Source organism: Meleagris gallopavo, chromosome 1 (assembly GCF_000146605.3).
Source record: "Meleagris gallopavo isolate NT-WF06-2002-E0010 breed Aviagen turkey brand Nicholas breeding stock chromosome 1, Turkey_5.1, whole genome shotgun sequence".
Classification (NCBI taxonomy): domain Eukaryota; kingdom Metazoa; phylum Chordata; class Aves; order Galliformes; family Phasianidae; genus Meleagris; species Meleagris gallopavo.
Genome location: NC_015011.2, coordinates 103,191,357 through 103,196,696, shown reverse-complemented (window position 1 = coordinate 103,196,696; position 5,340 = coordinate 103,191,357).

The window sequence follows — 5,340 nt, the reverse complement described above, 5'->3', positions numbered from 1 at the left end:
GCAGCCCTGAGATTTGGGGCTGTCTGTGGAACCTAGAGGTGAGATGGGCCAAAACCTGCTCCCTGGCTATCTAGGGAAGTGGTGGTGTTGCGCCTGTTTTGCAGGCAGAGTTCTGTTTCCAGGGGCATTATTGACAGTCTTTTTGTAGAGCGGAGATTAGCTCAATAATGAATGCCTCAGAATAAATCAATGGTGGGACAGCTTCTAGACCTGGTGATTTTCCACCCTCTGCAGATTCTGGGGAATACACGAGCACCGGCTGCAGTCCAGCAGGGACAGTAGTGCATGCTTCAGCTCCACTGGAAAGTATTTGAGGAGGGCACATACTTTTACCTAATTTCAGTGTGACCTTATTCTTCAGGGTACATTTCAGCAGCATGTTATGTATCCTCTGGGCTGGTGTTTTTACTTCAAGAGATTGTAAAGGTCACCTACAGGCTGTTCAGATGGCATTACTCTCTCTTTAACATAAGATCATGAGATCTTTTTATATTTCTGGTGACAGAGACTAGTTTTCATTCTGCCTGACAAAGACAGCCAATAGCTTGCAGTATTTCTTCCTGCTCACATAAAATCTTTTTAAATAGCTGCATTGATCTTTATAAAATAAATTACAAGGTCACAAGACAACTATTGCGCACTGATTTGTATGGTGTTCTTTGGTATTGGAGAGGTCAAATCCTGTGAGTAAAGATGAATCTTAGATTAGGAATATAATGAAAATTGACCTACATATAACATCCCATAGGGTGACACAAATTAGTATGACTTATTGCTTATATTTTAAAAATCCTGTCTTTCCAGCCACACAGCCAAAAATAATAGTTTCTATCCCAAAGACCTTCTGATGACTATCTGTTCATACGACAAGAAGCAGGTGGGAAAGAGAAAGAAAAAAGGAAGGATGCAGAGGATCTGAAAGGATACTGATAAACCCAATGACTGTTTACTGTCCCATGCCATCTGATTTGTAGAGATAAAGAGTTCTTCAGCCTCCTGTTTTTCCACAGAAGACTCTTTCTATATGACCTTTAGTGGTCTTCTGTCTTTTTCTTTTTTTGGTTGGAGCAGGTTAGCCGCATATGAGTTGGTATTAGACACACACAGACAGGAAGAGGCAAAGAAGGAACCAGAAGGTTCATGTCAGAGTGGAGAATAAACAGGGAAACTGTTTTGTGGTGTTGAGAGAAAGATGGCAAGTGACAGGCTGAACAGTTTGAGCAAATGAAGGTGTTATTCTCTGTGTCATTTTAATGGCTGATGATCAGATAAGAAGAAAGAGAGGGCAGGCAAGAGTATTCTACTATTAAAAGGGAGAAGGAAAAATTGTGTGATCTCTTAGGACAGATCACATGCAGAATGAAACTCGTCACAACAGAATCAGGTTGATTGATGAGTCTGCATACTGTGTGCAGTTATGCCTCATTGAAAAATAATATTACTTTATATTTAAGAGGATGGAATGGTCTCCAGGTTTAGTGGCACTGCTCTTGCAAAGCAAAATCCTGCCCAAGTTAGGGAGAAGTGCTGCTGAAAGGCCTTGAGCCACAGGGCTCTTGTGGGCCAAACCGAGATTCCTTGGGATAGTTGAGGCAGTACGTTCTAGAAACAAAAACATACCCAGGCCTTCCTCCTGTGGCAGCTGTCCTGCTAGCAAGCCTAATGAAGTAGCCACCCTCCAAAACCACATGCCGTGGTAAGCTCTTGCATGAGCTCTCCCACATGGTAAGCTGGTCCTCATGCTAGTACTTTCTTGAGCATGGAGGACCTGATCGTTTAGGCAGGCCGGAAAAAGAGGCCCCCTACATCTGCTGAACAGCACATGATAGAATTTAGCCAAGAGATGACTTAATTTCTGGGGAAATAGCCTGTTGTTTATTTTTTCAAAGTGGCTGAGCACCACGCATATTACTGAGACCAGGGGAGAGGGAAGACAGGCGTTGAGCCTTGCTGAAGACCTGTGTGATGGGCTGTGCTCCTCAGTGCAATGACAGCACAGCAAGGCTGTCAGGTTCCACACATCTTCCAGATGTATTTTTTGCCCTTGCAAAACTCAGCCACAGTTGAAAGGATCCAACAAAATCTTTTTCTGACATGAAGGGGAGAAACTTCAGCAGAAAACTGCTCAGAAACGTAGGGATACATGATAATGGCATCTAAAAAAAAGGTGTGGCTCAAGGGGAGGCCATTGCTGCCCTAGGATTAGGCTGGCAATGCCTCTGTCTAGTCACCCCACCTGCAGAGTTTTCCGAGCATAGTGGTTGCTTTCTCTATTAAACAGCTGAAGTTCAGCCTCTTCTGCACTGCTAAAACCATTTCTCTCTCATGTACTTGATTATGTGATGGCTAGTGATAATGTTAATCCTCCACTGCCAGCTTCCCTTGATCTAAACCGCCACCCTTAGCAAGGGCTTCCAGTCCAGCTGGCTGTCTCATTTCCTTCAAAGCTGCTGTTTTCACGACTGCCTCTGGCCAGGAACATAGTGAGGAAAGGAAGGCAGCGCTGCATGGAGGGCATTGACCGGGATGGGACGCAGACAGCCTGGGCTGCCAGCAGACGGGGGCCAGGAAGTATTGGGAAACACCACGATCCATCTTCACACATGCAGACGCTGGCATCGAGCAGTTGTGCTGTACCCCACTGTCAGCATGACTGAGAGTCTGGAAATAAATCAACAATGTGCGGGTTTGAGCTACCCTTTGCTCCTGCACAACTTAACTGCACCATTAAATATCAAGTAGCTTTTGTCGCCATTTTCTGCCCATTGAGTCCTAAAGTGCATTTTGTGCACATTCTCCATACATTTTCACTGTTTTCATCTTCTGCAATGATTTCTTGTCATCTCTTGCCTGACTTGTTTGCCCTCGCTGGTGTCATGGTTGCAGCGTTAGGAGCCCTTTGGTCTGGGGCACATGTATTTCTGAGGTATGACTGGTTCTGCATTGGTTCTACATTGTTCTCTCCATACTGTTGACTTTAGTGGGGGTGGTACCTCTATACTGAATAGCAGAGCATTGCTCTGAATGCGAAATATGATAATAAATAATAACCTCTATGACCAAATACCAGTTGATTTTGTAAGCCTCGAATGGCTATATCAGCAATAATTTGGCATTTACTTCTCTGGTACGGGCTACTCCATTTTGGGAGCTCAGTGTGGGATAGGCACAGACGAGAAGTGACCATCAGGATCATCTTTAACTTCATATTTAGGGTGTGTTAGTAAGCCAAAGCTCTCATGACACGGTCCTGTGGACATAGTTTTATGCTGATCTCCATCCATGCACTCACTTTCCTCCACATGCATATTCCCTGTTGAGCTGCCCTCTACTTAGATTTCTTGCAGTCACATTAGCGCTCGTGTGGCCAGAGCATCCTCAAAGCAAGATAAGGGCTGGCTGCTGGTAAGGATGTGCACAGTGGATAAGGATTGACTCATGCTGATCAGAGACATACTCAGAGAGCTGGTTGTGTGTTACTACATGCACACTTCTTCCATGCCCAGAGGCGGCTCTTGAACCATCATGATTTTGATGATGGAATTAAAACATCCCAAGGACTCAGTATCTGGGGGACAACCTACTGTAGGGAGCCTGCTTTAGCAGAGAGTTGGACTAGGTGATCTCTAGAAGTCCCTTCCAAACTCTACAAATCTGTGATGATTCTGAACATGAAGGAGTGCTTGCTTGGTTTTTCGGTCACCTGGCACCACATGAAGAAGGGTCAGGACAGAGCTCAATTTGTATGTGACCTGTCAAGCTGCTCCGTGGTTTGCAACATTGGTGTTTAGACACCACAAACAACGTTGAATTGGATCCTGCTCTCTACTTAGCACAGTATTGATCTTTAAATAGGAAAAGACCAGCCCATAAACCGGAAACTATATCCATGGAAACATGGAGCGTAGCTCCTATGACTCAACAAACACAAGGGTAATTATTTTGCTGTCATTTTTACAACTTCAAAGCTTAATGCTATTAAGAGACCCTCAGCTCTTCCACTTGATTATGATCTGTAGTATGTGGTTAAATAATAGTCAAAAGAATATCACTGACTGAAATGTTATGTTCCCATTTAAAAAACAGTGCCTACCACATAATGCTGCATTAAGTAGTATTTCAGTTTTTAAAATTAGATCAATAGACAGACAAACAGATAGAAATGTTGGTTTCTTTTATTTCCCCCTCTCTTACTCATTTTTTTAAATGTCACTACAAACATGCTCTGTAGTTAGTTCTGTTGTAGCCCTGATAGTGCTGGCTAGCTATGTTCCTTGTTTCCCTGGTTATCAGGTTGGTCTTCACTCAGCAGTGAAGGAAGCTTTCTGTAAAATGGAAACAAAAACACTGCTTCAAAATTGAAAAGACAACAAGAATACATCTGGCAGGACCAATTTATGCATAAAGACTGTTTTTTTTTTTACTGCAGTGTCAATACTGATGGAACTGGTTTTAACAGAGAGCCGAACTGCTCCTGCTAACAAAAGCTCTTCAGGCTTATCTTGGAGCTCTGGGGAACAAATGAGGGGCACATGAACAGGATGGGGCTGGGACAAGTGGTTCCTAAGAGAACACGGCCAAGCTTTGGCTGATAGGAAGGTTCTTTTTTTAAATAAAAGCTATTTTTCTGTGTTGGATGCCATGCTGTTTTTTATTTTGTAAATATGCACTTGTACTCACATTGAGGAAGGCTGTGTCATGCCACGTGTGGAACAAACTGGCATTAGACTGATTCTATTTTCCCTGCTTTGTAACAATTCGGTGGCAGGCTAAAGACAGCGTTGGAATCCATTTATTGAGTCCTGGGGAGAAGGAATGAAAAGGTCTGATTTCCTTACTGGAGCTCGCAGGATGCTCCCTAAGTGTAGCAAGTGGTACTGCAACTTGCAACACAAAGGGCTCATAAACAAGGGAACCTTTATTGCAGAAAAGTTTCCACTGCAACGAATTCTCAAATGGTCCATAAAAGGGCATAAATTGGCTCTTTCATTTCAGAAAAATAAAATGCCTGCCCACTTGATAGCACAAATAGTAGATCCCAAAGCCAGCCCTTGTTGAAGGTGTTTACAGGACTGGGCAGACACCAGAGAGCAGAAGTGGAGGAGGGCAAGGCAGGAGCCTGTGCCTCCCTGTCTGGCAGTGGCATATACCTGGACCCAGATGATCCAGTCAGGATTTATGTCAGAAAAAAAGCAAACAAAGAGCACCTTAACCGTTTAAAACACATTGGCAAAGGAGAAGCACCAGGGAATGTGCTGGTTTTGTTGCAGCCTGACAAAGAGATAGAAGGCCTTTAATTTTAAGAGTTCCAGGGCTTTTTTCTTCTTTTTTCTTTTCTTT